Raw genomic sequence first — 27,440 nt, 5'->3', positions numbered from 1 at the left:
GTCTGACCAGGGCCTCTGATGTTTTAATTATAACTGAGAGTAAATGCCTATTTCCAAGATAAACTCCAACTCTCTTCCATGTGGTGGTGGTGGGGTGTTACTAAAATAATATACCCTCCAACCAAAATGGGGGGGGACAGGGTGGAGAGGACACATGCAAGCTCTTGGTGACGGTGAGGAAAAATGCTGACTGAGAAAACTTGTCTGTGCAACTTCATTAGGTACAAAGCATCAGCTTCTGTAAATCAGCATAATTTAATTGATGCTGAAGTAGTCATTTTGCTTTGCACCAAATGAGTCACTGGACTCAGTCCTCCCTCTGGTGAGGATTTCCCACATTCTTCTGGAAACGATTGTTACTGCAGATCTGCGGATACATTTTTCTTTCAAAGCCCTTTTGTATGTGCAGGCACAGGATGGGTGCTGTGTGCAACCTTCATTTGGCCGTTCTTATAGCACATTCTGGTAGACCATTATTTTTGACTGTAGATTAAAAAAAAAACAAAACACTCTGTAGCTTCCATGTTCTATTGACCCTGGAAAATCTACAGATATTTAGGCTTTACCTGCTCTCTGCCCCACCATCTGACCCTTTCCTTATGGCAATGGGATACTTTGTTGGTCACATGAGAAAGAGGTGAGGCATCGATACCTTCGCTGCCACCGAGGCCACAGTCATGAATTGTGTGGGTTCTCTTGAGCTATTGCTCTTCAAAGGTAGCTGCTGCTTTGGTCGAAATGCTAACGCTTCCCTCTGAGGCTGTGCAAAAAAAGATCATGATATAACTGCTAATGGAGGAGAGAGTGGTCCTTGTTTGGTGTTCCCAAGCTCAGGAGCTAGGGTCTGCTGCCATACCCTGCCTGGGAGCTGTCTTTGTGTAAGATGTGACTGCCCTTGAGCAGGAGGCTGCCACCCCCACATCTGGACACATCTGTGTAGCTGATGATGTGGGATGCTCCTGGACCAGTAACCTGGAAATAATGTCCGCCGTTCCCTTCCAGCCGTGTAATCACCCTCTGCTCCACTGAACCAGGGCGAGTTTTGCCATTCACCTCCCTGGGAGCAGGACATGCTGCTTAAAGAGTGATGGTTAGAAGTATGCAGGAGAACTAATAAAGCTGTTTGTTGTACATTTTCCTGGTGGATTTCTCTTTTCCAGCTTTTCTTAGTGGGGCGATAGTGAAAAAGCTGGCTATACGACTGTTTTCTTTTGTAAATGAGGGATGTCAGTTCATAAATTACAATTTAATTTGGCCACACCCTTCCTGTAACTGACTAATAATTAAAATCAGATTAAAAATGGGTTGTAATAGAAATAAGAGAATCATTGATGTTTCTAAAGGGTTGGATTAGAAATAAATAAATAAATTGGATTAAAAATAAATAGCATGGCTTGGTAAACATAATTGTTGAATTGGATGAGGAGCATGATTTGAAACTGAAAGCCCCTTCCTGTTATGATCGCTTGCCTCTAATATATTCAGGGTAAAGGAAAACTGGCTGGAAATTTCCGGTCAAAGCAGAGTTTTGATGGAAAATGCCTTTTTTTCTCAAGCCCAAATTGTACAATTTAGGTGGACAAACCCCTGTGCAGCAGTGAGGCAGGGCTCTGTGCATGGCAGGGGGCTTAGGGAGCACAGCTAAAGGGAGGGCAGTGCAAGAGGGACTGACTCCTTTCCTCTGGAATACATAATTTTAGCATGTACTGAGCAAAATTTGAACCAAATTAAGCTTTGAATTTACAGGATCTTTTTAGTTGTTTGAAAAGGAAGGGGAAAAAAAAGTAACCTTAGCTCCTATCAGTCAGGAGCGCAGCATTTGTGACCAGCTGCAGCAGAAAGCTGATGCTCGTTAGCAGAGCAAGCTCATTACTGGGATAGTAACTGGAGGGGAGGGGGACGATGCAGGGGGTTCCATGGTGCGCACCAGGTGACTGCTGCTTGTACCCCTTTAAATGGAGCAGAAGCTCTTTGGCTGGTGCTTTATAAGGGAGAGGCTCTACTAGGTATCCTTGGAGGTGCAAAGCTTGCAGTGGATATTGGCTCTCTGTTGCTTGGAAGAGGTAATTTCTGGGTTATGTTATGTTGTCCCTTCTACTTGGTTTTCTATTGCTTGGCCTAACTTTGCGTGAAGCTTCCTCCAAGCTCAAAAGTGTGAAAATTTGTTATATAGGACTGTCCTTTTCTGAAGAAGAAATCTGCTGTTAGAAGGGTGCTGTGTCTATGTGTGAAGGGGAGTTTCTAGATGCTGACAACTTTGCTCCATTCTAATTATGCTCCACTACCCTTAAAAGCTAAAAGGTCTTATGGATAGTTGAGCTGACTCCTTAAATCTCCCTTTTGCACAGGAGGATGTTTAAAATGAGGAATAGTCAACCTCATGCTGCTTTCAGTGCTGCTTGTGCTTTCTGCTCCTACTAACCAATGGTGACTGGAATAAACCCTTGTACTCCTTTTGCCCCTGCTCACTTTGAGTAGCTCTGAAGTGTGAGACTGGCTAGAAAACCCCATGAAAGACCAGGTATGAAGATGACAACGTGGTTTTTTTGTGTGCTCTCTTTCAGCATTGTGCTTTCCTGTGCATGAACTTATATGTAATGCCAACAAGTGGTCTGCTACAGCTCTGAGACAACAGCCTCAATGTGTACAGCAGGTAATGCCTTTCATTTACCAAGTTGTGGGTATTTGTGGTTTTTTTTCAGTCTGGCTCACTGAATTTTACAGGTAAGACAACTATTCTTGGTGCTGATGTGCAAATGAGTGAAAAAGAAGATGTAGCAGTAGAAATACAGGTATTCTGAAATAGCTCTCCATATTGTCATGTGGAGAAATTGAGGCCATTCATAGTACAGAAGGCTAAAGACAGCATCTCTTCATGTGTGTGGGAAATGAGCAAATGGACAGTGAATGATTGACCATGATGAAGAGATACTGATTCACCTGAGACATCGCTCATGATGTTCTTGAGAAATAGCATCACAAATACTGGTTTTTTTCTTGCATTTTCCCTGGCCAAGGTAATGGAGTAGTTTTCTCTGCACGCTTCAGACAGTGTTTGAAAACTTCCTATTAGCAAATGGAAGAAAAATAAAATCTACATTTTGTCCTAAAAAATAAATTTTGCTTCAGTTTTGTGGCCTCTATAACAAGGAAACAAACTTCTTTTAAGAAGAAAATGTGTAGGGTGTAAATAGGAGTTTACAGTATTTTGTCAGTTATGCCAATTCTAGTGTGGGTTTTTTTCATTTTAAAACCACTTCTTTGTTCTCATATGAAAATGGTAAAAGTGTTGTTTTCTTATTTGGGGAAGTGTTAATATTTCTGCAGAAAACATTGAAAGTCCTTTTGTAAGGAGGTCTAGACAGAGTGATATTTCCCTCTTTGAGCAATGCACAGAAACACAGGCTGAGACAAAGCCTGGCTTGTTTATGGAGTGTGGCATGGATAGCAGCTGCAAGCAGTTAAGGGTTAGAGGAATCTTTTCATAGCTGCTGTCTTCCCCACACAGACCCACCCATTTCTTACACTCCTAGTCCCTGGGGAACAGGCAGAGTAAGATATTAATGTAAAACATTATTTCTTCTTATTCCTGTTGTTAATGATCTGTTTTGGGAACAGTATATGTTAAACTTAAATAGATAACGGTCTGGGAAGGCAATACTTGTGAATACTCTCTTAAAAATGTGGATAATGCTGGTACTACTAATTCCCCAAAAGCCCTTAAAAGTTTGTCTCCTTGTTTGGATAGTTTTACAACCAAGGAAAGTAGAAAGGTTTTCTGGTGCTCTTGGTGTTCCTTACAAAATGTATTTTCTTCTGCATGCCAGTTTCTAAAAGCCAGGTACTACTTTGGTCTTGAGGGTGCTTGGAATTCTGTCAGCCAACTTCTTTCAGCTTTTGTTAGAAACAGATATTCATTTGAGGCAAGCCTGTTCCTTAGCCTTTTGCTGATGCCTTTGAAACAAATGGTCCTTGGCCAATTATCAGAAACAGCCATTCTCCTTTAAGTGTGAGAGAAGGATGCAAAGAAAGGCAATGTATCCTTTCCCCATGCATCTGGTGCTCCCACCTCTTGTCTGTCCTACTTGTCCCAGTGAAAGAGCAGCACTGCTCCTCTAAGGTATGTTGTCAGCCTACAAGGCATGTTTTGAGTGTGGGATGAATTGGATAATCTCCATCTGGAGTATCTGTGAACAAGGAGCTGTGGTGTGAAGTCTTGCCCAAGTTAATGACTTTTCTGGTGCTATATTTGACTATGGGTTGTGGTCATATAAGCTGATGGGAAGTCTACCCCAGAATTAATAGATTTTGGGGAAGTACTATAGTCCAACCTAAAATGCCAACTCTGATACCTCCTGTCTACCACAAAGGTGTAGGATCCCTCCTGGAGACTTCTGGTGTCCCTCTGCATTGCTCCTGGCTTCTACAATGCTGGCAAGGCTGGCTGTTGAGGGCTCAAGAAGTGAAGTGTGAACCATTGTCATGTTGAGTTTCATCTGTTTAAACTGAAATATCATATTGGTGCTTTTATTACAGCATGCGCAAATCCCAAATTCTTGCACTTTGGTCAGCTGCAACCATCAATGCCTTTAGGTTTCACCCTGCAGTTCTCTCCTGTGGTAAAATGAATCCTTTGACCTGCTGCTAGGATGGTGGTGGTGGGTTACCAGCTTTATGCTATCTTAAGCAGCATTCAGCTCACAGCTTGGGGAGGTTACAAGCTTGATATAACTAAGTACTATCCTTTTTTAACTAGCTGAGAGCCCAGTCTGTGGGAGTCAGTTTAGAGTATCTTGAGTGCAGACAGTAGTTGGCTAGAAAGACAGAATTAGAGCTTGCACTATTTCTGCAGTGATGGCAAACTGTAAAATCTTCCTACTAGTAGGTAATTGGGAGATTGGGCCATAGTGATCCACCATATTATCCCCTCTCTCTACTGCTGCCTCTGGCTTTACACCTATACAGTGGATATCTCTTTTTTCCAAACAGTGGCTGAAATCCATCATCCTTGTACGATATCAACGGCACAGGCAGAAAAGACTGGAGACTGTGGCCCGATAGTCCTCATTTTCCTTCCACTTTTTGGATTATCCTAATCTTAACATTACTGTCACTAAATCTGTGTATTTCTTTGCTCCTGGCCAGCCCTCTGGTTTTTTTGCTTTGACATTCTTTCCGGCTCATTTGCTGATTATGCAAGTAAAATATCAAGGCTACATTTTCTCCACTGGATTGCTGCTTTTGAACAAACATAACAAATTCCACTCACTGGAAAGTTACCAGTGCGATTAATTTCTTTGGTGCATGTGTCTGAAATCTACCTCTTGGAAGCATTTCATTCTCTATAAATACAGGAGAGTAGAACAGTGGCATCTGCCATAACTTCTTTGAATATAGTTATTTTAAGGGCTTGTCCCAGGGTGTGGCCTTTGTGCCTCCTCTCATGCGAATACATTTTACCACCAATTCCCTGGTTCTCTGTGGAAGAGCATTGGTTATAGGAGCTGTAATTATTCATGTGCATAGTGCCAATGGTTTACTAAGTGGGAACTGCTTATATGAGTGAACCTTTTCCTGGTTCTAGTCCTAAGTTACAAAAAGCCAACGACTTATTAAATGTTAAGTATCTCTCTCAAAAGGCTGGGTGGAAATATGATTCATGGATACAGAGTACTTCTCATCTGGCTGAAACCCCCAGGGCAGCAAATTGGTGACTTCAATGAAGATGTTGCCCAAACAATTACCACCCTGAAGTATGGCTAGTGGAAACTGAGATTGGAAGCTTTATAAATGATGCATTTACAGTCTTAAGTTTTTCCTTCATTTGTTGATCTAAAATCATTGAGGTGGGGAAACTGTGCAAAAATGGGGCTGAAGCAGTAGGCAAGGAAGAGAAGCTGGGGTCAGTTTTAAGGAATATAAAGCATGTATTGCTGAACACTTGTTGACATGTAAACAATACTCTCTTAGCAGTATGAAGATGCTGATCACTAGTAGTCATGTCTAATCTACTGACTCCTCTTCACAGGGTGCATTGCTCAACAGAGGCTTGTGATGACAGCTAGGGAGGCAGACTCTTGAGAGCAGATGTGGTAGGAAGCCTTCTGACAGAAAGTTTCCACGCAAAGGAAATTTAACAAATTCAAAACCTTTATGGTAAAATGCTGGCATTGGTGTAGCTCTGTCATATAAGGAAATGAAGATGAAGGATTTCCTTTCAGAATAATGCTTTCGCTGAAAATATGTTGAGTTAGTATTATCAAACTTCAAAACACATCATTGTTTGAACAAGTCTTCTCAATTTTATGGAAATAGAATGATTTTTTGACTCTAACAGACATTTTCCTGAGATGGTAATTTAATTGTTGAAACATGAAACTTCTCTGATTTGGGATGAAAACTGACTTGGAGGTTTTCAGTAAAATTGAAATGTCAGTTCCTATGTCTCTAATTGGGAGTTCTGAGTATGTCCAATATACGGAAGGAAACTTTGAATGGCAGGGTGGGGGGAATGGCAAACCCTGTTTTAAATGTATACCTCCAAGAATGTGACTTTCATGAGTTCAGTTCCTGTGTAATCAATGACTATGTGCCATGATGCTGGGAGTAGTTCACAAACATCATTACAAGTTGGCAGTGGAAAAGGAACTGTATTCTGCTCCCTTTGGAGATCCTCAGGTCCATACCTGATAAGGTGACATACTGATTTGAATCTTTAAAGCTTATTCTAACTTATTTAGCTGTCTTCAGGCTACCTTTCTGAACTGCAATGGGGAATTAAGTGGCTATGAAAATGACGGGGTGAATGGAGTACAGAGAAAGCAGTTTGCCCACTGTAGGAGTGGGCTGGAGACCCACTATGCTAGAGAAGGCAGCGTGGAGACTAGCTCAAGCACTCCTCAAAATATTGAGTGTCAATGCTGTGGATATGAGTTAGCCTTTCAGTTGAGCTCCTGTGTGGCTGAAGCTGGGGGGGTGTATTAAGTGTTGAAAGGAGACTGAAGAAAACATCTATAGAAGGAAACAATTTAAGATACTGCTGGTGTGGGGTTATGAAGGTAGGAAGTCCCATGGGGGTGACCCTTCTTAGCCAAGTCTACCTCTGGAAGCTATGGGGGAGGCCACAAAGGTGAACAAATGGGGCAGACACCTGAAGTGAGAAACCTCCAGGCTGAAAACCTCTGTTGCTGTCAAGGATTGCTGAGCATTGCTCCCTATGGCCCTCTCCCCATCTACCACTTGTGTCCATAGCCTGTTGCCCCAAGAGCTGTGCTATCAAACTAGTCCTCCCTGAGGCATGGCCAAACCTGCCTGTTAGGAATGCCACTAATTGAAGCTGATGCTGTGTGACTTCTTCCTTCCCCAGCTGTAGGATGAAGGTGCTGGCTGTTGCCCCATCCCAGAGCAGCTGCCTCTGACTCTATTCCAGAGCATCATGGGGGGCAGCAAAGAAATAGTTCAGCTGTGACTAAAAATCAGACTGCTGACTCATCATCAAAGCATGGAAGGAGAAATGGGAGCCTGGCTTTGCAAACCAGCCTCCTGCTGCCCTCTAAGTATTGTGAGTTAGTGCTAGGGAGATAATACCCTTACTTAAAATATTCTGTAGTGTATATATCTATCTCCTTGGCCAGCTGTCTGCCTTGGTCTCTGCTTGTCTCAAGTGGAAAGACTTCTTCCCCTTTGGACAGCTTTCTCCAAGGGGTCAGCTGCAGGGTTTGATAGGGTAGCAAGGGCCTTTGCTGGTTCCCAAATAATGACTATTTGCTTTGAGCGAATAAAGCCTATTTAGGCAGAACACTTCTGCAGCAGACTGGATCTTTCAAGTACACCCAGACAAGAAACAGTTGCTATTAAGCAAGTAGTGACAGAAAAATGTGAACAGATTGAAAAAGTAAAGGCAGAAGAGATTTTCTGTGTTCATTCAATAAAAGGATCTCTGCCCTCTGGGTTATGAAGTTCTTGTGTCAGACCTATCACAGAAGAGGCAGTAGCGGATGAGGTAGTTTGGTTGCTCGCACAAATTAGAGGAGTTCTGGGACTGTTCTTACTCTTCACTGTAGTCCCCAGAAAGCCAAGTTAAGATCAGAGCTCTGTGATGCACAAGGAATGGTGCACGTTGTGAGAAGGATTTGTTACCTAGGAAGCTTATCACCTAAAGCAGGAGATGAGTATTGCTTTCTTGCTGATGTCAGGCTTTTCAGGCATAACTGGAAAGCAATACTAATACATCTTACTGATGTTTTGTCAGTCACAACGTGGGAGGAATCTTGTACCTATGGGTCATATGAATAAACCATGAGCTGTATCGTTCCTTCCCTGTGCTTGGCTTTGCCAAAGGAGCTTGAAATAGATAAGAAACCCTTTGAGGCAGAGGGAGAAAGAAGATAACTTGTCCTAGATCACAAGGTAGGTGACAGACCAGGAACACACCTCAGAAATCTTGCTTTACAAGTCAGTGTACTCTCTATTTGCCATAGAGCTTCGTGTTTGGTTTTGGGCTAAGAAAATAAGATCTGAGTGCCCTCCAATAGTCCTAGTGATACTTGCCTAGAAACAGCATTTTCTACCTCATTTTGCCCTGGCTATGCCCTGTACTCTGAGCCCTGTGAAGAGGGTGGAGTAGGTACTGATGCCAGTCCTGCAATAAAATGTTTCTCCGGATCCAAAGTATTGGTACTTGGCTGGCTCTGGGTGGAGTTTAGGTCACCAGAACAAACCAGTCCTACTGGGACCAGGGCTGATGGGACCACTCTTGCAAGACTGGATGTAAATGTCTGAGTGTACTGAATAGAGTCAGTAAATGGCAAAAGTTTGTAAGCGTTTGGATCAGGCCTTAAATGGTCACATCAGCCACAATCCACTCTATGCCAGGATCATAAAACCATGATAAATGCTCATTTGCCAGCTCTTGATAAAAGAGCAAAACTGTCATGCAAATTCCTTGCAGATAAAGCTGTGTGTTTAAGTACTTCCACTCTATAATTTAGTGCCTTTTTTAAACTGCTCAAAATTGATGACTCTATTGCAGCAGACACAACTTCAGTAGATAAATATTATTTCTAAGTGGTGTAATGGTGGTTTGTTATCCTAACATTCAGGCAACTCATACTGGTCTACTAGCTAAAATAGTGGAAAGTCACTTCTTCCTACTTTCTTTTAAGTTTCTGAAACTTTCAGGATTGTATTTTCAAGCATGTGTGGATCTGGTTACTGAAAGTGTAAAATAACTCATTGGGCAAAAAACAATTGCGCTAATGATTGAGGGTGGACTCGTTCCAGAAAACCCAGAGTTTGATTCTGCTTGTAGGAGAGCTAATGCTCATCTGGTTTTTCACAGCCTCTACAAACTATTGCTGTAATGTTCTGGAAACAATATTTTTTGAGTGAAGGTGGGTTTTTGCTCCTATTCTTTTCTGGAAAAGCTTCGAGAAGGAACTTTCTCACACTCTACAAGCCAAAAGTAATCTTGCCTATTCCAAGTGGGCAAATGGAAAAAACATTCAAGTTCAGTGCTTTTTGAACCTCCAAATGGCTTGGCTCATGTTCTACTCTAGACATGGCTAATATTTGAGGTGAGGAAGTTATCTGACTGTTACAAGTGTGTGTTGTTCCTTGTCACTGCAGTATTCATCCTAAAGTGATTTCTCTTGACTGCTTCTAGGGGGAAAAAATCTATTGCTATTGTACTTGTAAATGGGTCCTCACCTCTCACTTTAGTGCAGTTAATTCTGGGTTCAAACATGCAGTGAGCCATGAGACTCAGTGCAAGCCTGACAGTGAAAGTAAATGGTAGGTGCAGTGCTAGGCAGAAATGTGTAAAAGGAGTTAAACAGCACTGGAAAATGTTCAATGGGATGAATGCAAAGAGCTTCAGTGGCATTTCAGCAGGAGCTCAGGGAAGAGAAATATGTCACATCAAGCATAAATCTCTTAATACAAAATAGAGTAATCCAAAGGGGCTGGAATAAGTTGATGGGACTTTGTTGCTTAGAATTGATGCGTTTTGCATCAGGCACTAAAAGCAGCTGATCAGGTATGGTGTTGGCTTGAGTTTGTCACAAAACCCAAAGGATTAAAATCACTTGAAGTCTGATGCTGACTTCTGAAGCTTTGTTTTCAGTTTGGAGTTCTTAATGGCTTTTAAGTTGCTGTTTGTAATTAGCTTAAGAGTCTGAATTTTCCTGTGTACCTTACACCAAGATATGTTGCACAGGAAATCCAACATAAACCCAGAGTACTGATTTTATTTTTTTTTGTGAGGACACTGGCTGGAATAAGGTGCCTCACTGCATGGTACTGGGGTTTTGTCCAATAGCCGTCAGACTAGGACTTCTTCTGAGGCTGGATCTGAAATTCAGGCTTGAAAACATAACAAAATGTCTGATCTGAAGCGGGGGGAGAGATTTCCTATTAGGGTGGAGTATTTACTTTGCTCTATGAAGTGTTTTTATAGTGTTCTTTATTTCTTCAAAGCTCTCTGTGCAATCATTTAAGAAACCAAAATGCTGTCAGCCTTGTTAACAGCAAATCCTGGAAGCATTTTTCAAACCACCTCTGATTCATCCTGCCAGTTTTCTTTCAGATATCTACTATATATGTAAACAGTTTATTTTTAAAGTTTCATGTTTCATACTAAAAAGGGTGCTCCTGCATGTACTTACAGCTTACATTTTTGTAATGAAGAGGCTTAATTGGTACCAGTATAGCTATACTTGTGCTCTGTCAGTCTGTCCAAACATAATACTTCCTGCTCAGAACTTTTCCTTAAACTGCTTTTGGCTTTACTATGTAAGGACCTCAGACTTTTTAACCAACTTAAGGACTAATTTAGCTATATTCCTGTTGACACAAAGGTTTGTACATGCAGTCCTACTGCAGGCAAAGCTTGGAATGGTAGGAGCCCCAGCACCCATGAGGCTGTCTTGTATCGTTTTCCATTATATCAAGTGATGATGCTTTCATAGGGCATTCAGGATTTCAATCACATTCCCCCTATTCTGTAGGTTGCAAAACTGACCCCAAAGATTGGCTGCAGCCTATAGACCCTGTTCTCGTGCAGCCACCTCTTTGCGTTCCTGTCTTGAGTTCTTCCTTGATGGGATCGTTTCCAGGATGCATTAGAGGAGATGAGGTAGATCTGGTTTCTAAAGGGACTATACCCAGCTGCTGCAGCTGCTCTGTGGGAGTGTACCATGGGCAGCAGTACGCTAACAAGGATCTAGTCTTTATTTTGTATATACAAAAGATGCAGTCAGGTTGTTCAAAACCCCTCCAGTAAATGTTGTAAACTCCAGCACTCTGGATCAGCTGATGCTGTCTACTGGTGTCCCCTTGATCTTCACAGGTACCATTGACTGTTTTGGGCTTGCTCAAAGACAGTGCGAGTGTGCTTTAGGTCATAGGAACTGGTGAGACTTGGTTTCAAGCTCCCCTGGATGTAGCAGGACCACAGTGAGCGTAATTATTTCACAAGCTTGGAGGCATGCCAGTCATTCAGAGCCTGCCACTTCCAATAAGCGTGTACAGCTCAAATCTACATATGGTTTAATTGTGGGCTTGAGTTAAAAAGAAAATCCAGAATGAAAGCAAAAAATTCCACTTTGAAATTGGACAAGAGACATTGAGAAAACACATTTCTACAGTAATGTCTCTCCACCAAGACTGCTAGTATAGTTCTGTCTGCAGAACTGCTTAGATAAATCTGCCATATGCTGTGGGAGGAAGTTATTGTTCAACAATTCCTACCAAAAAGGTGCCTTTTTGATAAGATGCTGCTCAGGAGCAGTGTTTGCATCTTTGTGTGCCACCAGATGGTTTGTGTGGTAGCTCTGGTGGGAATGCAATGTGGTGAACCACAACTGTGCCTTCAGAGGGTGTGCTGTGGGTTTGCAGGGAGTCCTGGGGAAACTCTGTGGTATATCAGATGCAGTTTTAGCTTGCTGAGTGGATCAAAAGCTTCAAGGTTATTAGCTTGAGCTTAGCATTAAGCTCCCAGAGTCTCCAGATCAGCCCAGAGCAAGCAGTTGTCAGCGTGAATAATACTTGGTGGACGCAGCCAGTGTTACACAGTGCACAAATAGTTAAACACATCTGACTACCGAGCCTGGGACAGTACAGATGCATCTGCCTGTCTTGGCCTTTTATGGCTCTACAAATAGCTACTGCAGGTATACTTTTAAATGCTGGAGGACTTGCCTTGCGCAGTTTAATGCTATATACAGAACTAGCTTGCAGCCTTAGGTCTTGATCAATATAGGTACTTAAAAGCAACACAAATACTGGTGATACTGCAATGTTCAAAGAGCCTGCTGAAGTTTGACACTGCCCATTATACCTGGTATTGTACAGAAAAAGGGGGAGGGATGACACCATCTTTGCTGTCAGCTAAATCTCTTAGCATATGACTATGCCTGCTAGAGTTGTGCTGACCCTCAAACACTGCAGCAAATAAACCTGCTTCCCCCATCTTGTTTTAAGATCATAATCTTTTTTGCGTTTTTGTTCTCCTAATTGCAGGGGGGCTTGGCTTTTGCCTGTGGGCAATATTCAGGCTAAGATTAGCATGATGATGGAGGAAAGAAAACCTGAGGGAGGCTTAAGCAGTGCCCAGCTCTTGTTCTGACCCTTGATTTCCCCCACCTGATAAGAGCTAGCTTCCTCCTCCCACAGAAAACTCAAACAGCAGCTGGTTATACAGTAATGGAGATTAAGAAAAAGGAATTTGCTGAAGACCTCAACACTCTGGGAAGTCTCTTGTTTAAACCCTGTTTTGCACTTTGCTATCGTAGTTTACTTGAGTTATTCCAAACCTAAGGAAGGAGAAGGTGTGCTGCCAACTCATGGGTCATTAATTTCCAAACCATGCTGAAAGGTGCAAAGGTGAGCATGTTTTTCTTACTGTTTTACTGAAAACAAATATTTGTGTTTGGAATATTTTTGTGAAAAGCAGAGACCAAGACTGCTCACTGGCTTGGAGCTGCTCATCACACCAATCTGTGGTGAGGTATTTGGAAGACCTTAAGGCTGTGTGGGACATGCCTAACAGGCCATGGCAGTCATTCTCAGCCTAAGATTTACAGGATGATAACAGATTCTGAGGGGGTTTTGTCAGCTGTATGCTAATAGTTTTCCTTTAAGTAAAACTTACCCCCTCCAGTTACTCAGTAGAAATTCTGCAGCCTCCAGGCTGGAGTATGTTCCCCTCCAGCTCTCTTTAAGCTTTGCTGTGCAATATCTCATCTCTTGCAGGTGATGCTAATGGTGCTCAAACCAGTGGCACTCTCCTCTGGGGTTTGCTAAATTAGGATAAACCACCTCTAGCAGAGGCTAGATTTTTCATGAGATGCAGAGGCAAGGTTTTGGCTTGTGAACATATTGCTAAATACCTTGCAGTATGCTTTTTTGTTTAGAGAAATGATGTAAAGTTCAGTCCTGGTCAAGTTTTAACTTAGTCTGTTATGTTCTGTCTCTTTCTTGAACTGTTATTCAAACCTGATGGCTTTATTTCTTGGTGCCTTCTGTGGTATAGAGCTGCTGAACGACATCATCTTGCTTTAGAGGTGTCTGTATTTCAGTGGTATATAAGAAATCTTTCATGCAGACTCACTTCTGCAAATACATAAACTGGTGACTAATTTTAAATAAATGAATAATCTCACTGAGTTGGGAATATTCCTATGAACAAAAGTCCTCAGGGGTTTCCTAGGATTTGAATGGGTTCCACATGTAAAGCTCTTTGGGAAGAAAGTTTCTGTATAAAATACAATTCTAAATGTTTGTTTGTATTTACACAAAACTACATTCCTTCAAAGTTAAAGGAATATGTTCAATTTGTAGCTTAAACAGTGTAAATGATTTGTTATAGGTAGTTTCAAATATCCTATTTTCTATGCCAATTTTTATGATCTTACAGTTAAGGTTTCCTATAGTTAAAAGACTGTTTTTCTCCTTGTTGCTAAGAGAAAAACACACAAACAGCAAAGCAAACTAAATACAGTCAGTTTAACTATTCATAAGAAAGCTACATTAAATGTAAAACCAAATAAACCCCTTTCTCTTAATTTTTTCATTTGCAGTACACATATTTCACAGAGCAATAGTAAGTAAGATTTTTGGACAGGAGCATAATTAAGACTACACACTTTAAGGCAATGATAAATTCGGTTTGTAGAGCTGCACACTTAATACATGCCTCAGAAAATGGTGTGACTGCAGAGCTGTGCAGCTTTAAATCAACTCTGTATATTCAAAACCATGTCCCAGGTTTTATTATTTAATCTTGGATACTATTTCAGCTATGACAGTGTTGTATTTATATACATTCACAATGCTGTTCTTATGAATGTCATTGTAAATAAACGTAAGCAAAAGTTATTTTAAGTCTGAAATGCACAATAAAAAGTCACCCACCCCAATGGCTTTAGTTACATTGCAGGCTGTAGTTTTTCAAGTAATATGGCCCTAAGGGCTTGGGGGGAATGTTGTGTTATCTGTAATGTGGCTTTTATCTGGGGTTTGTGTGCTTCAGTGTTAGATCTTGGTAGTCAACAGTGAGGGCTTTTCATGTGGAAATACTTGGTGCTTTGAAATTCCTATACTTTTTAAAAATAAGTGTTAAACATGAAACCCTGAAAACTGGGGGGCTGAGAGGGAACCCTCAAGAAAATGATGTAAAGATAAAAGGAGAAATGTTCGTTTAATGAAGTGAGTGTAGATGAGAGCAATGTATGCACTGCATGCACACATGCATGTGCTTGTATGTGCAAACAACACTAGGTGTGCTTACAAAACAGGTGTGGCTATGCATTTCTGTGTGCACATTTGATCTAGTTAAGTCTGGAAGCAGTGCATGAGCATTAAGCTGTGCAATGTACAGATGTCCTCAGGAGCAAGAGGGAGGCTCCCTTAGGAGGCAGAGAGCCTGTATGTTGAATTTTATTAATAGGGTGCTTGAAGTTAGAGAGTACGAATGGTCCCCTCCACCTCACCCCATCCAGAAGTACAAGTGAGAACTGGCTTATGTGGCCTGTGAAAAGACATGGAGTTAATGTTGGGTATTTCTAGATCCAGAATGTATGCAATGTGTTAAGGTATGTTATCTGTGTAACTCAGTTTACCAAGGTGCATTAAACAGATGCAAGTGTGATAAAGTTTGTAAACCACTGATCTCCAAAAGCCAGGAGAGTATAGTGGGGTATTCCTGTGGCCTTACTCTTCTTCCCAGCCCTCTCCTCCCCAAATCTGCTGTTAGATGTGGTTAGAGGGTGGATACTGCGTTAGCTCTATCATGATTGCTCTTATATCCTCAACATGTTCAAAAAGCAACAAATGTGAATTATCTTAGTGGCTTATCAAAGATGTATAGAAATAGGTAAAACTGTTGATAGTGTAGGAATATGAATATATTCAAGTGTGAACAGGGAGTTGTCAGAGCAGCTGTGAACTGTGCATGTAAGGAAACGAAGGGAAGACCATCTATGCAGAGATGTTTCTCTAGCATGTAGAACTAAATACTTTTTATTGGGGGTTATGCTTACTTTGGGGTCTATGGTGTACAGTGCAAGGGGTTAGCCTCTAAGAGCACTGGCAGAGCCTGGCCCTGCACATCACTGAGGAGACTGTAATTGTCCAGTGACTTCAAATGTGTGGATAATTGTCCTGGTTTCAGCTGGGACAGAGTTAACTCTCTTCTTAGTAGCTGGTACAGTGCTGTGTTTTGGATTTAGTGTGAGAATGATGTTGATAACACTCCGATGTTTTAGTTGTTGCTAAGTAGCGCTTATCTTAAGCCAAGGACTTTTCAGTTTCCAATGCTCTGCCAGCAAGTAGGTGTGCAAGAAGCTGGGAGGGAGCAGAGCCGGGGCAGCTGACCTGAACTAGCCAAAGGGGTATTCCATACCATGGAATGTCATGCCCAGTATATAAACTGGGGGGAGTTGGCTGGGAGGGGCGCATCATGGCTCTGGCATCGGTCAGTGGGTGGTGAGCAATTGCATTGTGCACCACTGGTTTCTTATTTCTTTTTTGTTGTTGTATTCTTTTTCATTACAATTATTATTCTTAGTTAGTAGTGTATTTTCATTTTTACTTTAGTTATTGAACTGTTCTTAACCCATGAGTTTTATGTTTTTTCCTTTCCCCTCCCCACCCCACTGGGAGGGGTGAGGGGGAAGCAGCTGCGTGGTGCTTAGTTGCTGGCTGGGGTTAAACCATGACAATAATATGATGGAGAATGTATGGAACGTCTTCTAAATGTAACAAAAAAAATAGGTACATGTAAAAATCATGTATAACAGCAGCATATTCTTCCCCCAAATATGCCATGATGGACACTACAGATTTATGTCAATATGCATTCCAAATTAGGAATTTTGATTCACCTGGATTTTGTTCAGATCAGGTATAATATAGTTTTATAACTAAAATAAAGACTTTGAAGAACTTTTCAGCTTCTCAGGAAAACATTCCTGAAACTCTAGCTGAAAGTCATCAATTTCCTGCCAGAAAAGAACACTTTAGAAAAGTAGAAAACAAAATAACTGTCCTGAGTTGCAGACACAATGCACTCTAAGATACAGCAACATAACCATGCAGTTCACAGCCATTCTTGCTACTTCTGCTATGTTTCAGATAGTCACAATTTTCTACTTTTAAGCAATGGTTTAAGATAGAGAAAAGGGGGTATCTATTTGTATGACTGGGAAGATAATCTCCTATGACTTCTTGGATGAGATGATTCGCACTTTGCACAGAATTATTTTTTGCTTCTGGGTGCCCATCATTGCGGAGACTAATTTTTTCAGTAAGATAATCTGTATGATTAGGGGGAAGCCTCCCCACAGACAACTTCACTGTAAACATACCTATTTTGATGAAAAGTTTATCCTAAACCACCTCAATTAAGGTTCTGCTTTAGAAGTTTATAACAAGATCTGTATGAGAATCGCCAATCCTGTACTTGAGACTGGCATGTAGGGCACAGCAAAGTAGAGCAGGGATGTGAATAAAGGTTTCAAGTATCCCTGAATGTCTCATCCGCTAAACTAAAGCAAACGAGCACTTATTATTGTCTTTTTGGTAAAAACCTTTTTTAGGTCCTTGCTGCTTCTTTCTGCCAAAACTTCTCATCTGGGTTTAGTAATCACTTACAACTGTAAGACTAACAAATGTTTATCTAAACATTTATATATAAAGGCTTTTACTATTGTGTTGGTATAAAGAAAAGTACACAAACTCTGATTGTCTTTTTCTAACAAAGCATACAGTCCTCATAAAGGACCAGTTAGAGACACCTTAAAATAAATTCTGGGTTTCTTCTGTTTTGCCCTGCAGCAGTGAGAAACTTGCTGATGTAAGGCATGACCCACACCACTTCTAGCCTCTCCTAGACCTGTCTCTTCAAATACAGCCAGCTCCTGTCTCCTCCCATGCTTCCAGGGTTACACCTTAACCTGTGCATCTGTCATGAGATCTTCACTTTTGTCCTGTTTTACAAGCCTTCGAGTAACCTTGCCTGAGACCTTGCACTGTTGCTGCATGTCATGTGGATGCTGCTCTCCTCTTTATTTTATATGTCAGGGTGTTTATTCCCTAATTTGTCATTAACTATGATTCCAGCTGTTTCAAGCATTTCTATGGCTCCAAACACTTACAGAATAGCCTGTGTTTTCACTGAGTACTCCAGAGACAGTGAGTTCAGTCTTTCTAATGTTATCATTATGTAAGGAGCAAAATAAAAAAATATCAAGAAGTAAGTTGTCTTGCTTTTTAGAACGGGTTCCTGAGGATTTTGATTTCTATCCAGCTATGGTCAAATAATCCCTTGTTCTTGCAGATGAGCAGTGAATTTCCAGTAGGGATGGTCTTAGGAAACTGGTAAATCCGCATGTAGTTTCATCTCTTCCAGGCATTTCTTCTTGCTTTTTGCCAGCCAGTGTTTCTCTTAAACACTTTCATTTTCTGTAGAAAGCCCTCCTTGCCCTATTTCTAAGCTTCTTGTTTTTCTTCCCCAATCTCAATGTTTTTTCTCTTTAACCTGGATATTAAGTACAGTTTCTTTTATCAGGTGCTTAAATCATTAAAGAAAACTCAGTTCTAAAACTCTGTATAACTATCAAATAATCAAGTTGCTGATATCTGTTGGTTCTTACTTTAAATTTGAGTTTTGAGTATTACTCAATGTATGTGGAGCAACTGAGCTATGAACTGTAACCTCATACTCAGGATATTTGGGAGTGCCCACCAGGGAGAGCTTTTTATAAATGGTCCAAGCTGAGGAAAAGCTGCAGCTGAAGCTTGCACTTTTGATTTTTAGATTTCAAAGCTAATCAGGTGTGAGGATGCTCCTCAATGCACCTGGGGACTAGTTGGTGAAGTTGTTCATGCTACATGCCAATCTGGCTTCACTATTTTTTGAATGCTCTTAGAAACACTTGGTTTACTCTTTTAAATATTAAGAAGGTCAGTTCCATACTGTGGTCACTAGTATGGGTATGTCCAAACCACCTAGTTAATAGATAAGTAATCAGGGAAGGACTATAGATCAAACATCAAGAAGGATGATGCAAAACCCTTGGGGCAGCTGGTGGGTTATTTCCCTGTGCTAAAAGTCTGTGCTTCTGCACTCTCATGGCTGCTGGTAGCTGTGCTGGCTCCTTGAGTCCACCTCTTCTGCACTACACTTGTATTAATATTTGTGTTGTATTTAACCAATATGTTACAGGCAGGCCTGCTTTTTTTTGTAGCACTCAGGGTAGACAAATTGTGCTCTCCTGCCATATTCAAAGCCTGTAGTCTTTATTTACAGCAGCTCTGTACCAATAAATCCCTGTTTGATGCTTAACTCTTAATTAAGAAGCAAAATAGCTTTCTTTTTCAGTAAATGCTGTCAGAGTGGCTGCCTAGCTATACTTCATGCAAAGAAAGCTTTGACAGTGGGTGGGTGGGCTAAATAGCTCTGTTCTGCTCTTCTAGCCTTCAAGTTCCTCTGCTGCCTGGAATACTGAAAAGGACCAGTGCTGTTTTGTACTCCTGCGGGGAGGCTTTCTACACCATCATGGCACAGGCAGCTTAACATTTGAAAGCAAGCTGCATCAGATCTTGACGAAACAGGGATGAGGATGGCAGAGACTTCTGTACCATCTTGACAGCTCTGCCTTGAGGATTTCTAAATGCACTGGCAATCATGACTTTTCTGGCTTTGGATTAAGCTGTTCCTAAATGTTTGGATTTGCAGGGATACCATCCAGCTGTTATACCCCCTCCTCTTGCAGAGCAGCATGTCTCTCCTCACCATGTCCTTTTTCAACAAGATATCAACAGCCTGAGTGCAAGAAAAGAGTAAATGTTCCAGATTCCCACATTTCTGAGATTTCTGTTGTGATAGTACACTTGCATAACATGGGTACATTCAAAGTGCATAGGGTATTTTCTGGTAGCTGCCTTCTAATTGGTCTGAATCTGGGAGAGCGAGAAATCACACATGATATAAGATGATCTCATCTGGCTGTCAGGAACCTGTTTCTCTCTAGCCCATCTGCTTGCAAAACCCTTGGTTAAGAATTATTAAAAAATACCGAACTGCAGGGTGCCCCAGGGTATGATCTGGCTTCATATGTGAGAAACAAAGCAATCAATAGGAAATAATAAATAAAATAACTTGAAGAGCCAGTGCTAGAGCCTCTGAAACTACATCAACTTAATTGGGAGAAATTTCCAGACTGGCATCAGCTCTCAACAGCTTTGATTTCAGTTGTGATAAGATGTGGCCAAGAGGTCAGAGTTTAGCTTGACAGTTCTTAGTAATGTCAAATGCTATACCCACTGACTGCAGTACCAGACTAAAAAGGCTTGGGATTTTAACTTGCCTTATTTTTCATTTTTTGAGCTGAATTTCACTTCTGTGGAGAAAGCAGAACAACAGCTAAAACAAAAACTTGCATTGCTAGGTAAGATGGGCTTGAAATAAAATTTTATTTGGGAGATCTTGGTGTCTCCAGTTCGCATGCCAGAACAGAAGACTTCAGCAGGGTGAAACTTTGTAAAATGCCTCTCCAGGGAAGCTTTACTTTGTGTAAAAACAAAAAAAAATTTAAAATCCCAGCTGGCCAGGAGAACAGTGAGTGAATTGATTTGTTTAGTGCTCAGTTCTGCCTTTATTTTACACAGAAGGCCGCTCCTCAGGAGTAAAAGATGCTGTAGCAGATGACAGTGATTTGCCCATCTGGTAGAGGATGTAGGGAGTATTTTGAATCTGAACAAATACATGATAGTTTCATCAGAAGAGCTTAACTCTGAATCAAGGAATTAATCTCATCCTGCTTAGCCTCTGTCCAAATACAAGTGTGCTCAATTTTGAAATGGAGAAGAAAACTATTGGATTGTATTGGACACATTGCAGAGATGGGTGTTATGGGGTGAGAGACTTCCTCGAGAAATCTGGACAGATGTGGAGCAAAAACAGCTTTGGGAAGTGATAGCTTAGCTTGAATTCATCCACTTTTGGCTTCTATTGCTGGAAATTCACTGCTTGCTAGAAGAGGCAAATTGTTGTTTCCCACAACTGGGATGTCAACAAACATATACTTAGCAGTAAAAATCTTAACCCATAAGAACACTTGGTTTATTTTAATACCTCTTCCCTCCTTCATCTTAGGTACAAATAAAACTATTTTTGCTTCATAATTCCAGCAGAATGGATTGCCCTACTTGCCCTTCACAAGTATCTCTTGATGGAAAAACATGAGCTTAGGAACAATTTTCAAGAGAAAGTGAGTGAACAGCTTATGTACATCATATTTGGCAAATTAATCAAATCTCTAATTCTAATTACCTCCAAGGTGTATAATGAAACCCCACATAACACTTGATAAACGCAAGGACTGACGAGTGGATATTTTTCCATGTCAAACTACTTTCCCACCTCACAAGAGCTGTTGAATAAAGTGAGAAACAGTGCATGGGTCTCCGTATGAGCTGATTGAGTTGTTACAAATGCTCATTAAATCAGAAGATGGAGGATAATACAATGAGTAGTGGGTGTTGGGAACTGTTTGAGTTCTGTCATCTCTTTATATAAAAACTTGATAACCACTGTGAGACTGTTCTGATTATTTTCTATGGCAGGGATTTGGGGGGTGGGGAATAATATGGAGGAAAAGGAAATCTGTCCCATCAAATATGGAGGGGGAAGCAAAAGTCGCTCTGTGGTGCAGGTGTCAGGTGCTTGTTTGGAGCCACAGAAAGGAAAGTGCCACTATTTCTTGTGGTGCTGAGTTACCAGTAAAGCTGGTAAGACCTGCAATTTTTAGATGTCTGCATTTTTTTGAGTAACCAATTTGCAGTATCTTGAAGGAAGGGGGATTTTCAGAGGTGTAATATCCTAACTGAAACTGAATTTGGGCACTGAAAAAACTGATAGTAAAAACCCCATCAGCACCAAAAAACCTAGGTCAGTATTGCAAAAGCTTTGAAAGGCACCAAAGGATTCAGAACTAGTTTAGATTGAAATTAGCTCAAATCTTTTGGCTTGGATGTTCTCAGTCTACATTTCTTCCTTGTGATGACATTCTGTTTCCAGTTGCATCTCTCCAGAGCCCTTTCCTTTGAAAGATATCACCGATTTGAAGAATGAGGTGTCATAATCCATGGGTCTTCCAGTAAAACCTTGAGGCTACAGCCAGAAGCCATTGTGCAGCTTGGAAACTGAGATACCTCAGGAAACCTAAAGTCTCAGATATGTTCTCTGCTGTGTTACATATCTCTCAAAGTGTGGGTGTGATTCTATTTAAGTGGGAGCAATGCACAGTTTGAGCACATCTGGTGGATTGTGCCAGGGGAGAGAATATTCTGGGTACTGGTGAGACAGCAAACATAAGAATTAACCTAACTTCAATATATCTTTTAGCCCTCTTAGACATACTGAAGCATCCTAATTCTTCTCGTTGCTACTAGCATCTTTTAGCAGCGTACCAATGGTAAGGTATTAACTTTAATGTAAAGAATGTTTTCAGAGGGTGCTGGATGTTTTGCAGACACTGGGTTGGGAGTGGACAAGCCCTGTGTGGACAGAGAAAGGAGGTGGTGCTGGAATATTTTCTGTTTCTCACCCCTACGTTTTCATTAGGGAAATGGCAGGTTGGCTTCTACTAGATGCTGTGGATGTTTACTCCAGTGGACTTGAGTAGTTTACAGGTCTTGGGGAAGTTTTACCTGGTTGAATATTATGCACTTTCTCCTCTAGGAGATATATCATGACTTAATTACAGAAGAGTAGATTAGCTACGATATTGTGGTATCAGTCATTCGAGGTATGAGCCAACCATTGGAAATGCTTATGGTAGTGCTGGGAACATCCTGCTTCCCTGTCTGGGAATGACACCACTTTCTCTGCTGGAGCAGGGGAGATGAATTCATGCCCCACTTTTTGATTTGTATCAAAAGAGACTAGCAGGATGGACATGGTCATTTGTTGCACTTTGACTAAGAAGGTGTTGTGTCCTAATTGGCAGCACTAATTTTAAAGCATTTTGTTTCTTGCAATTATCTAGTCATGCCAATTTGGGTGTGTTAAGCAATTTCTTAATGGAACTTTACTTACTGTTAAAATCCTTTGTTTAGATCTGGTGCTTTGTTTGCTTAAGCTGAATGAAGCAATGATCACTTTGGTCTCCTAAAAAGAAACATTAGCTTTGAGGAAAACAATAAATTGTTTTCCCCTTAACAGCACCTCCCTTCCATTTCTGTTTGTTTCTCTTTCCTAGTTCCTCTGAAGTTCAGAGGTTTCATAGTCTGAAGTAATGGTCATTTGGGAAACTCTTTATATACAGAGGTAGGAGTTGAATATTTCTATCTCTGATTAAATAAATTTCTCTAATTTCTTGTTAATGAGAATTTCTCGTTTGTTTTTTTGTTTGCCTCTGGGAGAGATTTTTGAGCAGTAACGCTTTAAGAATGTATGGCTGAATTATCTGCTGCTGCTCTGATTTCAGTGGAGTTGGGCCAGCAGAGACTTTGGCCCACTGTTTGTCTATGTTTCTCAGAAATGCTTTTCTGAGCAGATTTGTATTGTTTCCCAGAGGAGGGCTAATTCCACTTAATGTATTAATCCAAGCAAGTTTGTAAATGTAACAGCCACATGGCAAAGTGTATATATGGGAGTGAAGACTACCTTATGTCCGATTCCCTTAACAGGTTTTATAGTGCATGAAACAGTCAATAGTAACTCTTCCATCTTCATCTAGATATAAGGATCTGTTAGTCACTTGTCTGTTACCTGAATGTATCTCTCTTCTTCCCCTGCAACTTCTGAGTACATAAAACTTCTTACATATCACAGGATTAAATCAAGTAGTCAGAGGGTTTCCCACTTAGATGTAGTGAGGTTAAATCTGGCCCATAATGAATGAGCTGAAGAAACAAGCAGGTGCTCATTGTGCAGTAGCTTACTTCAGCTCAGCTGTGATATACTTGTAAATATATTATAAAGGTTATGTCATGTAATGAGTAGGGTGAACTGAGGCCCACTGGCTTCTGTTTTTTGTGGTTGGTATTTGTTACTGGTATAAGTGATTTCAGAACACTGGATCTTGTTGGAAAAGTATCAATTTGTTATGGATGATTTGGAGGCATCTTTGTCTAAATCTGCCTGAAAAGGTCAGCTGGGAGGGGCTTGCATGGTGTATTGCTGTTGTCAGATGCTTGCAAAGCAGAGAAGTCTTGCCATGCTTGCAACTTTAATCCACAAGTGCTGTGATATCTGCATGATATAAACATTTGTGGTCCTTCATTGTAAAGTTGTGTGACTTACCAAGCTCTGAGCACTCAGCCATGTGTGATCAGCCAAACCATGAAGCCAGGCCCATGTTATGGCACTTTGCTCGAGCCAGTATTCCTCCTTGGTGGGACTTCTGTGGCTTATTACAGGATGGGGTGCTTGTCACTGAATAAGGTGAACTGCTTGGATTGAGTTGCAGTGAGGGAGAGCACTTCTGTTCTTGGAGTAGCAGAGGGAATTGCAGGAGGTTAAACCTGCATCCCCACTCCAATGAATGGGTCACAAGCAGCGTGTGAGCTCCAGTGCATACAAACTTCTATAGGTACCTGACTTCCTTGGAGCCCTACTTTATAGGGGATTACAATGCAGGAGTCTTGTCTGCAATCCTAAAGCACAGCTCAAAATTTGGGTGTTGGGATCCACCAAAAATATGTTCCATTTCTGCAGCTTTCAGACCTTGTTGCAAATATCAGCCTGTTTGACTGCATATCTTCCTGAGAACAGACTGAGTTGCTGGCTAGTTCAAATGTCCCTTTTTGCACAACTGGCAGCATGTCTCTGCTTGCTTATTAGATGTGGAACAGTTGTGGCATCTCTCCCCGCTTTGGACAGAGGCACAACATGGACTTGTGGCTCTGTACAAAAGGCCACAGCCTTACTGACAACACGCCATCATATGAGTCACTTAAGAACAATAATATTCCAAGCTGTTTGAGCAACTGTGAGAAAGATCCTGGTATGAACAGCTTTCTGAGCGCTAGCCCAACTGGATCCATGCTTTCATGCTGTTTCCCATTGTCTGCTGTTGCAGACAGACTTAAGAGCAGCTGACTGCAGAGCTAAAGAGAAATTTCCGAAGTGCTCCTAAAAGACAGACCACCCAAAATTCCTGCCCAAAGGTAGGAATAGTAATTAGGAATGAACCCTTCTGTAGATGAGAAGAAAGGTTATGGCCTACTGCTGCTTAGAACAATCTTATTCTCCTCCTTTTTTGGAAACTTTTCTTGGTTATGTTGGTAAGAGATACTTCTGTTGGGGACTAGAATATGTAACCAAATATCAGAGGCAGATGTGTCTGCAGGAACTTCTGCAAGTTGTTCTTCCAAAAGAGGAGCTGAATATTTGTGACTGAGCAGCCCAGAAAGCCTGGAGGGTTTGGGGGTGAACCCACCACTTCCCAATCTGTCTCTTCGGCAAGCTTCAGTAAGAGATGGAGAAGGAAGAGGCATGATGATGGGGACAATGTTATACTCCAGTGGGTCTGTGCATTGAAGGGCTAGTCTCAAGCAGACTGGAGGGAAAAATCCCTTCTCCTTCAGCAGAGTCTGAGTAGACAAGGTACAGGCTATGTCTCTTGCACCTGTGCTAGTTCAAGACAGGAATAAGTCTGGCTTGCCAGGTCTGTTTGTCCCCAGAACACTGTAATCATTTACCATAAAACACCAGCCAATGGAGCTTCCATGAAACACTGAATAAATATTTTTTCTCCTTCGTCTATTTCTGTAAAAAGGGTCTTTTGATGAAAATATCATCAGAATGTTTGAAAAAAACATCCCCTGAGTAGTTTACTGAGTCTTTAAATACACAGGCTGAATAATTGACTCCTGTGAAAGCGGTGCCACTGTAGACCAGGCAGAAATGTCCCATGTCTCAGTCTGGAGGCTCCAGTCATTTCCTCCCTGTACTGCAGACAGTGATGTGGCTGCATTTGTGTGGATGCCCAAGGGGAGAACCTCTGCCATCACTCCCTGTCCGACAGACACAGCCAGTGTCTTGGACCTTGCCCTTTCCTGCACACAATCCACCTGGCTGCGCTCAGATGGAGAATGGGGTCTTGAAAGACAAGGGATGCTGTGGAACCTGCAGAAGATGTCAAGGGGGATTGGGAGTTTTCAACACCTTATCTTTCTGGTAGTGCATAGGGCTGGAATCAGTCTTGTCCATCAATATTGTCTAACAAAAAGACCAGCCTCACTAACTTCAAGAGAATTTAAGGAGTTTCAGTGCGGTCTTTGTATGTGTCTTATGTCTCTGCCCAGAGAGGGCTGGTGGCGTGGTGGTGCTCCTCTCTCCCTTCTAGCTGAGCACCCTTTCTAAAAGCCTCAGGCAGTGAAGTATAGAGGTCACCATCTACAATCAACACGACTGCACCCTCGCTGAGATCCCATTCAAAGTGAACAGTAGTATGGGAACTGCATCTTGGGTGGAAATCTATGTAACGGCTGACTTGGCAAAAACTATTTCAGAACATGCTTTTTACTAAACATGACCTATTTTGCCGCAAGCCGAATATACATATATAATATATATAAAAATAGCTGTGAAGTTGAGAGGGTGATGAAAGCTTACTGTATAAGCAGTTGGTAAATCCTTGACTGATTTCACATCTCACTGAGCTTTTTATGAACTAAGGAGCTGTAAAGTATCTTATGAATCCTGATGACTAGCAACATAGGAGATGAATAGCCAGCTCATACTGGAGAGTGAAACAGGAGCCAGTAAATGGAAATGGTCTTGGTTTCTTTTGCTGTAGGTGTTACAGATGTTACTTCCACTCATGGTCTGCATCTGCTGTAATGCACTTGAGATGCTGCAAGATATTGGTTGTGAGCAGCTGAAAGGTTGCTAGCCAAGAATTGATCAATTTTTGTTTTCTTGTGTTTGTCCTTACTCAGGAAAGGATGCAGCTGGGTGTGGGGAATTATACAGCTATGTCTGTATTGTTGGTGGGAAAGAGGACAAGCTGTGGACTCTCCAGCTCCCACTTCTGTAGCATCATGCCCTGTCTCTGCATGTAGCCAGTGCTGTGCATGTAGGGCTCTTCTTCTCTCCTGTCTTCTGTCTGGAGTTTTTTGGGGTATCGGTACACTAAATTCTGATAGGAATTGAGTTTGTAAGTGGAAATGTTAAGTTTTACAAGATGTGTACCACACTTAGAATAAGTTTTTAGCTACAATTATGCCTAATGTTCCCTGAAGTTTAAGCTAGATCAGATGGGGAATTCAAAAGTAATCATGTTCTGTGGAAGAAAACACAAAATGCTGATGAGCTGAATGAACTAAGTGGTTTTTTCTTTACGCATGTAATACACAAACTAAAATACATTGGATGTACTAAGAATCACTTAGTCCTCCAAGTCGCTGAGATCCTTTAAAAATTGCACGTACTTTCAGTAAGATAGTTCTTTAAAAAGAAAGTTACCTTTTTTAATCAGTGTCAGCCTGCATCTTGAAGTGCCTAGAGTAGCTCTTAACTTGGTCCTGTGCCCCAGAATCTTTAAGGTGTTTAGATGTCTGCCCCTGCCTTCAGGTGCCTAATTCAGTGTAGAAAAATGAGACTTAGAATCCTAAATCAAATGGGGCTTACTGAAATATAACCTTTTAGCCAGATGCTATAGTAGAAATCATAGTTGCCCGACTACTAACCTCTAGAAGTTTACTCTATTGTTTTTTCTGTCATGGATAAATAACTATTGATTTATCTAGAACCAGATCAGTTCTGTAGTTGACTTGATTGCCTGTCTAATCATTCATTCTTGATTGCTTTTTCTATTGATCATGAATATTTTTTTATTATTCAGCAAGGTTTGGTATTTTTAATATAATCTTAGCAAGGAGTTTACTAGTGTATTTTGGCTGTTTTCTCCATTAATAAAGAGGTGCTA

At 41.2% G+C, this 27,440-nt stretch overlaps 1 long non-coding RNA gene across 3 annotated transcripts in view; it reads left to right on the top strand.

Moving 5' to 3' along the window:
• The first annotated feature begins 2,025 nt into the window (after positions 1-2,025).
• Positions 2,026-27,440, top strand: part of LOC127018528 (uncharacterized) — a 94,859-nt gene continuing 69,444 nt past the window's right edge. For all 3 annotated transcript variants that reach the window (XR_007766760.1, XR_007766761.1, XR_007766759.1), the window contains exons 1-2: positions 2,026-2,063; positions 2,565-2,653. This is a non-coding gene — a long non-coding RNA (uncharacterized LOC127018528). The remainder of the gene's footprint in view (positions 2,064-2,564; positions 2,654-27,440) is intronic.

Source organism: Gymnogyps californianus, chromosome 7, assembly GCF_018139145.2.
Source record: "Gymnogyps californianus isolate 813 chromosome 7, ASM1813914v2, whole genome shotgun sequence".
In the NCBI taxonomy this organism is placed as follows: Eukaryota; Metazoa; Chordata; class Aves; order Accipitriformes; family Cathartidae; genus Gymnogyps; species Gymnogyps californianus.
This window is presented reverse-complemented; position numbering and strand designations above follow the sequence as displayed.